Below are 13,591 nucleotides of genomic sequence, written 5' to 3' on the forward strand. Positions count from 1 at the left end.
TAGGATGTCGTTTCAGAGTTTCAGAGTTTTAGTTGCCAGAATCACAGCACGGGGAGGGGAAGGCAGGCAAAGCAAGGCGGACGGCTTCATTGAATACAAATGAAATACAGTTCTCTCTGCTAAGTCCCATGTGCTGTCAGTAAACATCAAATCCACTCTGATTGGACACTAATCCTCCGGGCCCCATGCTTGCAGCAGAGCCACCACGCAACTGATGCCCAACTTACTCTGAAATGTCCTTGATGGCTCTGTGGCTCTCACAGCCAATGCCCCACTCTCCTCAATCCAGGATCGCTCAGACCTGCTGCTGTCTGTGCGGCCACTAGAGAATGCATAACGAAAAAAAAACCTTGTAATGTTTATCCTATTTGCCCTCATGAGCTTACATAACAATATAACACTCACATTACCTAATGAAGCATTCGTCTTCTCTAGAACAGAAAAAAGTTAAAATGTGGGCTAATGGACATGATGATTTATTATATGTACCTACTGCTAATAGTTTCTAGAGTATATTTTATGTGTCTATTTTAAAAATGTATATATATTTGTCAGATACATTGCCTTCTCCCTCTTCCCCAAAGCTCCCCTGATCCCACTCACTTAAGAGAGATTCCATAATCTGGATTGTGTATGTTTGTTTCAATATGTGTCGTGCATGGGGAGGGGTCTTTTAAATCCAAAGCACCTTCAGCCTTTGCCTTGCATAAACATTATTGGGTCCTAACACATCAAAGCTCATTCCAGTTATTTAAAAGTAAAATTCTCCTGTAGTGTAATGCTGCATCTTTTCATGGTGCAAAATCTAAAACCATATGTAAAAACTATCCATTATTACAGCTCAGTCCTTGATGGGTTATGCTCTGTACAAGGCTCTGAGGGTGCACCTACCCACTTGTCCGCCTGTCTCACCTCATGTCTTTGTGGCTGAAAGCTGATCTCTACAGCAGAGCATCCTTGTTTACTAATGCATGAAAACAGATGTAAGGTGAGGAAGTGTGCATTTCCATTCAAATCTAATCTCAGAACTAACCATAGCCATGAGCCTTCATACTGCGCCTATTTCATCTTGTACTGAAAGTCATCAGCGAACCTTATATAAGACTGATATCTTGATTAATCACAGCTAATGTAATTACAGTGAAAGATCAGAGAACAAAGTGCTATATTTCTCTGTTTGCAATAGGTATCTGTAAAAAAAAAAAAAAACTGATGAAAGTAGCTTCAAATGCACAGATGACAGGATTTTTTTGGTCGGTTCAGAGGAATAAAAGTTGACTCCATATGAGGGAAGATTAAAATTGGAAGGAAAATGAGATGGAGGCAAGAAACATGTCATTACACAAATCAGAAACTACTGGTGATGATGACATATTTAATCAAAGCAGAGAGAAGAAAAAAAAAAACCTTTGAAGACCATTTTGATTTTATTAAACAAGTCAGCGTTTGCTGGTACATGGTCTAATCAAATTTGAGTGATTTTTGGTATTGGTGTCATCCATCATCCAAATCTACATACTCTGTACATTTCTGTCATTAATTATTAAGTAACAGAATTTTTTTTTTTTAATTCTAATTTCTTTCTGCTACCATGTACATCCTTCTCCATCATCACCTTCATAAGTAGTTTATGTAATCACCCACGTCTGTTTGTTTTTTGTCTCTACAGGATTTTCACGAAACTTGGGCCAAGGATAAATCCATTTCAGTTTGGAGCAGATCCATAAAAGGGGGCAAAGGCAGGAATTTATTATCGCTTTTTCAAATATTGCAAGATGGGGTGTTTGATTGAATTCTATGTCTGTGGGGCCTTGGCAGAGGTATTTGCTCTACTGAGTGCCCTTAAGTGAATATCTTCTTTGGTTTACATATAGCTCCTTTTACACAGCACTTCTGTTGCAGGAATATTTATTCCAGAACAATGTCTCTGTAAATAAATTGGTAGGATCATTTGGTCCCACTTCTGTCATGCCTCGGGAGGTAGTAACGGAGCAGTGATAAAGGTGGAATCATGATTCTGGAAAGCTATGTAAAAGGAACACCTCTCATTCTGCAACCAAGGTGTCGTTTTGATGATGTATTGTGTATGTGACCCTCGCACCAGAGGGATTTGAAAATGAGCATGGGCCGTGTACAGTAAACAAACATATCAACAAGACCAGAAAGATGTTGAACTGGGGAGACGCCGAGATCCGCGAGCTGTTGTCACTTCGGGTGGAGGACTCTATCCATGCTAACATTTGTGGAACGTTGAAAGACGGGCCAACTCTGAAGAGGATGGCAACACCGCTATGCTCGGGGTATTTCCGACGCTGAAGTGATATGTCACACTATAGGCTGCAATGCGTCACCGCCCCTTTGATTCCGGAACACAGGTCCGCTGTGTAAAAGTCCAGACTGTCCCACCTCTGTTACTCCTTTGGCTTGGCTATGGAAATCGGCCACTGGTGGCAATAAGGTGGAATCAACATCTCACCTTTTTTCCCACGATCACTGTGTAAAAGTGCCTTATGATTGCAAGGTTCACTCTCTTGGATTTCTGTCAATATAGACATGCATGAACACAACTATTTCAAGGACAACGCCTATAGAGTGAATGTGACTCCTTCACTACTTTGTCCAACCTCATCTTCTCATTTCATTACTTCTTCTAGTCCAGCTCTCCTGAGACGTCAACTCTCAGTGCAGCAGCACCGACATCCCCATAAAGTCAACCTCAAACACAACTACAGAGCCAGAGGTGTGCACTCTGGTTTGCAGATCTAATCCTGACAGGAAAGTAAATCACAGAGTTCTGTTTGTCTCCAACTAAACAATGTTTGACTTTCCAATTCTAATGTACCTCCATTTGCCATACTTGCCAGACTATGCACACAACATCACATTCACTATAACAGAGGGATTTGGGAATTAAGCCTGGGATTTTAGAACAAATATAATACCACCCCAGCAGAAGTGCATAAAGACCTTACATCAAACAAGACTTGAATGGCGAAAAATTCTGGTTTTATATACTAGGAACGAACTCATGTAGTTCAGGGATATTTTCAAAACTAATAGATTTCTGAACATACCTCAGTTTATTGAATCCGTATGTTCTTTACAGGGTTATCCAGTGCATTGTCTCTTATTAAAATGAATACAGAGAAATTGTATAATATTGCAAGTATCAACAAGGACATCACTAGGGGAGCCAGATCTACTCATCTGTTACACATATCACAAGATGCCTGTCATTATTTAATAAACATTGTACATGTCCCTGTCACTCAGCCTTCTTAGACCCTCTTACACATTAATATTCAGGCTAAGCCAGCGTGAAAACAAGAGGTGGGTCATTTCATGGCTGTGTCTGCATGTAAGTGTGCACTCATTTGTGCATGTTTTAACTGTAAAATTGTAAAAACAAGACCTCTGTTAATTTATATTCATTGAAATATCGAGGACCCCCCCCACACACAGACACATACACTTCAATCATCTATTAACATTATCCTTATTAACAAACATCTGAAAATGACTCTTATTAGTGAACATTTAATGCCTCTGTTCCTATTCTTCAGTTGTATTTTCCTGTTTTGCAAATTTTTTTGAGTTCTAAATATATTTAAAGGGGTCATATTTTGCTAAACTCACTTTTATTAGTTTTTGGTACATTTATTTGTGTATTTGGACCCTAATACTTCATAAAGTTTGAGTGTGAACCCTCCAGGTACTGCAAAGTTATTTTTATATTAATTTCAGCAAAAATCGAGTGGATTTCTACAACCTGATTCAATTCCTTCTTAATTTGTTATGTACATAGCTAGTTACATCATGACATTTGCACATATAAGGTCAAGACTTCCAACAAACATTTCTCCGAGTACGCCATAATTGTTTGTCAACAGCAGTGGTTGTCGTCCACCCTGAAAATATGTCCAAACTTCGAACCAGTAACCTAAAATGTGCAGTTGTTGGTTGAACAGGAGAGAGAAATACGGACAACAACCTGGAGGGGGTGGGGTGTGAAGTGGTCATTTACATTTAAAAGGCCAGTGCTCAAAACGACCTTTCTGGTGTCATTACTCAGAAATAGGGTTGACGATGGACCTGTGGAGTTGAATTAATGAAAAATTCAGACCCAAGCATAGCATTAACAGTTTATGTAGACCACAGGGAAATGTTTTAAAATGCACAATTCCATTTAAAAAAGCTAAATATCACTCCTTTAAAAAATCTTCAACAAAGCATATTTGACAGAAAAAAAAAAAAAACATTTACAGTGTCTCATATATTTTCCTTGTAATGTATCTCAACTTTTAAGTATATGCAAATCGTCACTGTGATTTTGATTATGATTTACTTTTTTAGGGAAAGTATTTGCAGAAGCCATTTTTAGCTTCTGACCTCTCCTTCAGAATCTGCTAACAAAAAGCAAAAACATCATGTTATTATATGTAAAGTACAAATAAACTAAACCAAACTAGAATGTCCTTGTGTTGCTCACATCCAGATGTTAGCATTATTGCATTTTGCATGCGACAAGGCAATGAAAATGTAAATCTACACATACTCACATAGAGTGGGACACACACATCTGACTTGCCCAATACCGGCTCCTCACTCAGGCTATTGACCTCGTCCTCCTCGTTTTCATTCTAACGTGCAGCACTAACAGCAGCATCAACGGCAGATACTGTGCTGCTTTACTGTCCCTTTTCATTCAGACACGCAAATCATCACTAAATCTTTAGCCTTGGTCTGACGTGCATACATGAATAAAATTGACACGCTAACTCAATGTAGACCCTGCTCCTCACCAGAAATAAAAACAACACTCTCTTATGGTTGACGCATCACATACTCAATACATGATGTGAATGTTAAATACACATTGACTTATGCATGAGCGCGGGACAAGAGGCACTAACTGGAAATGTGATTACAATGCTAGTTCTACTGCCACAAATAATGCTGTCATATGAATTGTAATGCACACTTAACAGATATAATGTACACAGTTGGCTTGTATGCGATTCCAGTGGGATTATTTGGCTCTAAAAGCATCTCCATAAAGACTGAATGGACTGTAAAATGGAGCCTGATGGCAATGAAACTAGTACTTATCTAAATGACAATCAGATACTCAGTGTAATATTCTTGCAGACACACATTTTTCCTTTTATACAATGCAAAATGCCACAACCTCTTTAGAATTTCCTCTAACTCAGCTATGTTACGGAGAGACCCCAATACCCACAATCCATCTCTTATGAGTGCATCAAACCAGGCCACCTCTCCAACCGCCTGTTATCCAGCTCCAGAGAAGCCACAGGTCATTATTATAATACTTAGTGTTGCAGCTGAAGAGTTCATTTCTGAATTTGGTTTTTCCAGGAACTCATTTCTAAGTTTCATCAACCGCTTATCTGCATGCCAACTCAAACAAAAGCCAATACAGGACATTAGAATAAAGAAAAGGAAAAATGTAAAAAAGTAAAAGAACTCTTCACAGCAGAATCCTACTAATACTGTCACACATGCCAGATTGCCACAGCTGATTTCCCTCCAAAAACAACATTTCTATCAGTTTTTTCTTCCCCCTCCCCTCCCCAAATTTCTCCATGGTGGTAATGGTGGTGGGGATTGGAGTAAAGGGGGGGGGGGGTTAGACCCAGAAACCGCTCCGATGACTTCATACCAGTGCTGGATGCCAGAGCGTGAGGAGGGCTGGGGGACAATGGAGAGGGAGGGAGGGGGGGAGGTGGATGCAGCAGGACTGTGAGCAACACCCCCCCTCACACACACACACACCCCTCCACCCATGCAGGGTAGGATGACATCAGGACACCCCTCCCTCTCCTCTACCTCCTTCTCTGTCTTTACATTTTGCCATTAAAAAGATCCAGGTTAGTTAAATGTTTAAATACAACTCATTCACCGGCTAAATCCTACTTTTTTAATCTTGACTGGGCACAGTTCCCCTCCTGCTACACACGCAACAAAACAGAACATGCATATTTATTTATCTGCCAACTAAAACACTTGGAATCACAATGACAAATTCCACTACCCCACCTTGTGGTGTTTGCTTCCAAGCACAGATTTACAACTTGTAAATCAACATTCAGGAACATGCTGTCACAGCGACCTAGTTCACGTCGCAGCACCGCTCACATCCCATCTCTGCCCGGATCAGTCAGTTAGTACTGGCTGAACGGCGATGGCAGCGAATTGTGCCGCTGCCCAAGCCAAAGCATGCTGGGTACACAGATGGAGCAGACAGAAGGAGGCACAGGGAGTGAATTGGAGAGAAAGGGGGGAATAAGAGAGTAAGGAACTGATGCTTACAACAGATGTTTGCCACAGTTCCCTTATTGCAGTTACACTTTAGATGGCACTTTATCAAAGCTTCGACAGACGGAGCGGTTGCACCATATACGTTTTGAAAGCTGACGTGTAAACTAAACAATACTGTTAGGATAAATGGACAAATAAATGTAATCACTGGTATAAATTAGATGTGGTCTAAAAATGCACAATGAGATAAATGGAGAATTAATATCACAAATTTTTAATTATCGTGTGAAAATTGCACTAATTCCAAAGTTTAAACCTATGTTGTGATTCTGTTACAATGTATAACAGAATCTCAACTGTTATCTGTTATAATGTATAATTTTAAAAGAAGTTATTTTTTTCCAGAATTTGTATCACTCCTCTAAAAATGTCCTCTTTTATAACCTCCCTGTATTTATTCTTCATTTTATGTTTTTCTGCATAAACATGTAATGTTTAAAAAACCCAGAGGTTTTGTAAGGCTATAATTGTTTTTAAGTGAGAAATACCAAAACTGTAAGCACCCAGTTCATATGTTAGGTTTTTTTTTTTTGTTTTGTTTTTTTTTACACTTTTGTATGTATAAAATAAGAAATACGAAAAGGGCTCTAATAGATAATATCTGTATGAATGGCAATGTTGGACATATTTTGTCACCTTTTTCAGTAAAAACAAAATGGAAAAAAAAGACATTTTTTTCATTATTCACACTTCTCAAATGTCTTTTGTGTCCATGAAAAAAAAAAAAATCAGTCACTGAAGGCCAATAAATGTAATGAATATTCATAGTATTATATATTATAATAATTAATACAATATATATTTAACATTTGTTTTACATAGTAGTTATGTATGATACTATATTATAAATAATATTTTACCATCTTCTGTTTTCGAGATCAAGTTTTTAATTTCAACATTATATACAACATTTTCCTCAGAGATTTTGGATAACTTTACGACGAACACAAACTACATTTGCTGAGAAATATTTTAATAATACATTCCATAGCTATGAAATGGAGCTAATGCTCATTTATGTCAAATTAATAACCTTAAATGTAATATTTTAGTTTATAAAATGAGTAAGCACCAAACTTTAGTTGCATGTCTTTTTAGGCACTGGATATCCTCTGTAGATGCAAATGTTTAGCATAAAAACAAAAAGTACACACACACACATCAGAGGATCAGACGTTCCCAGTGTTCACACAGTCACTGTTCCAGTAAAATCTACATTCCTGGACCGTGACTACTTTTGATGGGAGTAAACAGCCACACTTGATCAGCCATTTCGAATTCAATTTAGGCTGCAGGCACGGCTCAGTTAGCCACTCATCACAATGAGTAAAGACGTAATCAATGCACTCCGCTGTGAAACAAGTATTGGATTGACACAGTTATCCTCAGAAGATAAATGGAGATTAGGGAAGCTTCTCTCGCTGTCTTACAATGCGCAACCCACAGCCTCAACACAATCAAAAATACTCCATAACGTTCTTGTTTTTGTCAATACACATGATATGAACTTTGATTTCTATTTCACGCCTCAGTCTCAACACTGTTTATAGATAATAGTGGGTGGCTGTGACATTATGGTGCAGAACACCCCATGCCTCTGGATTTGAAATACCCTTTTTCATATGGTTGAGCAGATTTAACGCAACTGTGAAAATGGCGTGATTCACCACCCTCTGATCTTTTAACTTCCTCGATGTGAATCACTCTCTTTTACAGACATTTTTTTAAGAGCAGCTGTGGTGACTAACTGCATCAGACAAAAAAAAAAAACCTTCATCTTTTATAGAATGACTTCATTGTTGATAATCACATGCTGTACATTGGTGAAGTTGTCACTAAAATGACTACGAAGCACATCAGAAAATACTGTTCAGTGATGTTAAACATGTTGTACTTTCACTTAGTAGCCTATGCAATCATTCTTGTTGTGTAAAAAAAAACGGTAGATGGGAAAAATGTTTCCAAGCAGCAGAATTGGTGGTTTGGAGAGATCTGAGATACCACATGTGGCTCTGATTCAGAGGGTGGAAACAGACAACAGCCCTGCTTCATTTAGCCATCTATTATCTCAGGTTTCTCAATCTCAACTGGAATTTTTTTTAACACACGAAAAAAGCAAATAAAGAATTAGACAGTCTCAAGGGTTTCAATGTGAAGTAATTGTGTTTAATTCAGAAAATCATATGGTTTTACTTACAAACAAATGCTGCTTTTAGGTTTTGCTTCAAAAGGAGGAAAGCTTCATTTGCAATAAAGATTAAAATAATGAACCTGGATTCTAAATAGAATAGTGCAGACAAAATGTATGCATTCCCCACATTTAACTTAAAGGGGTTATATGTAGTACTGATACTCCAAACCCTGAATAACAGGAGGAATCAGCAGGAACCAGAAAAAACTTACAACTACTGCCCAGCAACCACAAATGAACCAACATTATGTATCCACAGACACTGAATAAAGTATGAAGTTAACCATTTACACATGTTATGTATTGTCTGTATTATGGTATCATCAAGTTTTCTTCTTCAAACAAAAACTCATAGCTGATTATTGTGATGGTGACTCAAAGCAACACAGTGCCTTCTAATCTTCATGTGCTGCATCAGCTGATAGTTTACATCATAGCTGTGTTACCTCTGTTTTTAGACAAAAAAAAAAAAAAAGTCACAGTAAAACCACAAATCACCTCTATTTTCTGCACAGTTTGAGCTGTGGCTGCTCTAAAGATCTAAGTGGAATTGTCCAAACAAGGTCAGAACTGTCACAGTTTAATACGAGCCGTGGATCAACAAACAGGGAACTCAGCAAACATAACGATATCATGTAATCATTTTTGCCTTCATCAGCTCCATAATCAAACTCACCAGTGTATAAGAAACACTGAGATTTCAGCATCATACTCCATTATTTTCTTCTAGAGCTGTGCCCAGTGATGAAAACAATAACAGTGCTTCTGGCTTTTATCACTTTGTCACTTTCTTTGACCCTTAAAGTTCCTTGTTAGTGGTTCTCAATCCATCTTGTCACTTTGGTCAAAGGCCCTGTGGTGTTAATTTTCCTAAACTTTGAATATCAATAGAGCAGGGGTTCTCAAACTTTTTCACACCAAGGACCACTTCATCATTAAAAAAAAAAAAAAAAATATTGAACCACTTAACCAGCCAGCCAGTTTCCCACTCCCACCCTAAAAAAAACCTTTTTAAACAGCCTATATTACAATATTATTATATTTTGTATATTACAAATTAAGTTTACAGTACAAATGGTGCTAACAGCTAAGGGCTAACAGAATGTCTTCACACCCTGTTGCTAGCATTGGTCAGTGTTTCTCTTCAGTCACCGATCCATTGTCGTATTTTAGAACTGTTCAAGTCAGTCTTCGTTTCGTTTCACTCTTCGTGTCTGATTTGTTAGCTATTCTACTTCATTTCCACCACAATTCACAAGTCACAAGAGGTCTTTGATATGACAATAGGCAACCTAGGTAACCTGACTGTATAGAGACGGTGATGTAAAATGTGGGTTTGCATAGACAAATTCAATAAAAGGCTAATCTTAGGTTTATTTAGGCTACATTTGATTCACTTCTAATTTAGAAAACAATTACCTGTACTCGTAACTTTGCTTTGGAAGTCAGATGAGGGTGATTTGAGAAACACTGATATAAATTTGACTTTTTTATGACATCCTCTCATGGACAACTTCGACTATCACTGCAACATAGTGACTCACTACTCCCGAGTGTCACATAAATCCATCAGTCTACAATACATTGGCATCTTTGACACAACTTCAGAGATATTTATTCTACATACTCTAATAATAATTTTACATCCCAAACACCCCAGTCTATCTTAATCCTTTCTTCCTGGGTACAAACAGAGGAAGAATGAGAACATGAAGATAAACCAGTATCAATGATCATACAACAGTGGCATTGAGGCAAACTTGAAATCTGTGAACGTTTATAATGTTCATAATAACCGATAATAATTATTTCATGCAACTCCTCTAAACCCCATGAATCTTTCTTACAAAACCAATCATACAAACTAAAAATAAGAGACTACAGTGTGTTATAGGAACAAATAGAATAAAGGCTAGTCTAGACAAACTGCCAGGATGCTGCCTCTGTACACTCATTACAAAAAAGGAAAAAGAAACAAAACAAAAGCACATTATTGATGTATAAATGAGCTGTGAGTATGAACTTGGACACGCACCCACACAAAAAAAAGCCACTCTGTCAATTTAAAGAAGAAAATCTCTGCTTTGTCTTGCTCTTTCTTAAAACTCACACAGAAATGCACAAACACACCCACAAATCAATCCCACTACCCACTATAATCAATCCCAGGACTCTGAGGAGTGCTTCACTTTATTACAAACTCCCTACTTCATCTCTCCAGCAATCTGGAAACATCGAACTCAAGTCTCTTATTCAGCCATCAGCCCACTCCCAGCCTCCTCTACAAAACACTTACTCACAAACACACACTCACACACACTAGTATCTCCACGGCCCTCTCTCTCTTCTCTCCTAGACAGCCTTCAAAGCAGAAGTTTGGAGCCTTAGCTAGTCCCAAGGCTCCTTTTGATACACAAACACACACACACACACACACACACACTCTTATGCAAACGATCCCACTGTCTTTTTCACTGAATTTGTAGCAGTGGGGTGGAAAGCTTAAACACTGGTGGAAACTCCATCTCCTTATAATAATAAAATCAATCTTTTTTATGATTACAACATAAATCTCCAGGACTAATGCACACAAATAAAACAACAAAGACAAACTTGAAGATGCTAGCGTCTCTTAACATACAAGAGAAAAAAGGGAGTCTGTGTTACCTTCGCAGATTCTGTCCAGTCGCTGGCGTTTCACTTTGTGTTTGTCGGCCAAAGCCATCCTGTTGCGATCTGCGATGCTCTCTGTTTTGTTGATTTTCTATCCACCTCTCCTCCTCCTTTGGGTGCCCAGTAACACAAGTACAAGCTAGCTAGCGGGTGTGTTGCACCTGAAATTGCATCAGAATTACAATCAGTTTTATTTGAAACATGCAATGAATAAATAAACAGTAGAAGATGTGTTTTACAAATACAAATATAACTGAACAATATCAAACAGTTTCATAACAAACTTCCATCCCAGGTTCCTTGGCGGGCCACAATCAAAACATGCAAACATTATTTACGACTAGAACAGAACATATTATCCATCAGTTGACGGAGAGATAATTACTCCACAAATAATATCAAGCAGAAGTCTCAAGCAACTCTTCCAAGTGTGCTTCTTTCACAATATAATGATTTTCTTGGAGATGTCATCTGTGGGTTGGATAAAATAAACTGTCTGAGTAAGTCATTTTGCACATTTTGTTCTGACGCTTCACAAAGCAAAGCAATTAATCAAGACCCTTTTTTGGCAAATAAAAAAAATAATCAGTCGTTGCTCTTTTAAGAACATAAATCATACAGGAGAGATGTCAAAAACAGAAGGTGAAACGACTGAAAAACAAGAAAGCAATTCAAAAACTGCAAAATACAATAAAATGCAGAGTCACTGGTTGCAGAGTTTAGGTTGCTTTAAAGCCGGTGACACAGAAAACGCTTTTGACATAAGGCGGCAATGAAAACCTTCAGTCTCAACTATAAAACATGATACACGATCAGTCACAACTGCTTCCTTTCTAGATTATTTACTACAACAACAAAGATGTGTCCCAGCAGTGTACATGAACAGTGACAATATTGACATTTGTCCTGTGGAGAGATGACTGTCCACTAGAGGGAGCCTCACCTCAGAGTACGCCTTTGATTCAATGAAGCTGAAAAAAAAAATCAATTTCTGAAATCCTCCATAATTGAACAAAATATGGCAAAAAGCAGCCAAACAGTGAGTGAGCGAACAAATGAGGCCTTTTACCAAATCATTTACATTTCTGAGTGACTGATGCTCCTCTAAAGAGCAATCATCTAATTGGTTCCTCCAGAAGCCTGAGGGACATGGCACAGTTTTTGGAGAAAAAGCGGGCGGACCGAGAAATGCACAAGAGCGCACGAGCACAGTCACTTAGGTACACACAAAGAGGCAGTGGATGACATGAAGAACAGATATGTAGGCTCTGCGCACAGGCACATTCACTCTGAGGGCAGCGAGTCACACCGAGGAATGTGGGTCAGTTAGTCAGCAGGCAGGAGGAGGTTGTATCAGCAAAATAAAGACAGAAAGGGGGAGTGGTGGGAGGGAGAGCATGTACTAGAAAAACATCATCTAACAGGATGGGTACAGTGCATTGCCATCCTCCTCCCACCTTGTAACTGTAGCTCTTCCCCTTCATAACCCTTCTACTCTTCCTTTACATATCTGCCTCCAGGCCCAGTGCTGGAGAGCTGTACTTTGAGAATGGCTCTCACTTGACTATTTAAATCACGATGTATTGATATTTGTGCTGTAACTACAATTATAACTGTTATGTTTCAGGGGCTGGAAGACAGGCAGAGCAATATGGTTGAATGATGAATTGATGTTGAATTTTTATTTGGCCAGCTGTTGAGGCAATTTCCCAGCTGCAGGGTTTTAGAAGAGGGGTGGGGGGGCACTGCAGCCCGGTGAGTCTGAAGAAAACATCGGGTGCTAAATTTCTCCTGCACTGAAAACACTGTAGTCTCCTGTCTGTGTCTGACACTGACAAAAACACTACATGTCTTTCTTTAACTAAACACATTTCGACTTGCTTCACCAGTCAGCTGTGCTCCAGCTTTCCTCCTCCACAAGGTAAGCCTTCCTGCCAAAGAGCTGCAGACCCACATGTGGGAGTCAGAGGAGAAGTAATTGAGCAAGAGGGAAGGCAGGAAACAGTCAGTCAGAGGCGGGGGAGTCACAGCGCCTTGGCTATGAATAGACTGCAGGAGACATGCATGGGCATCTCTGCCTCTGTGCTGCAGAGCGTTAACACTGCAGGTCATGAGAGCATCTGACCACCATGTTATTACAGCATGAACTCTCTTTTTCAACCTGATCAAGATCTCACTTAAGTCAGAGCTGGCTCAGTGAACATGCACAGTAACACACTGATCTACTATGCAGGTGTCTGCAAAACATGACTTTTTTTAACTCCCCCGATGTAGAACATTCATGATAGAAATACCACTGTATAAGAGGCTTTGAATAAAATGATATCATCACAGTAAAAAGTATTCAGTGCAGCACGGCTCTGCACTGAATACTCTCTGTAGAAA

The sequence above is a fragment of the Sphaeramia orbicularis genome, chromosome 15 (genome assembly GCF_902148855.1).
Source record: "Sphaeramia orbicularis chromosome 15, fSphaOr1.1, whole genome shotgun sequence".
NCBI classification, from domain to species: domain Eukaryota; kingdom Metazoa; phylum Chordata; class Actinopteri; order Kurtiformes; family Apogonidae; genus Sphaeramia; species Sphaeramia orbicularis.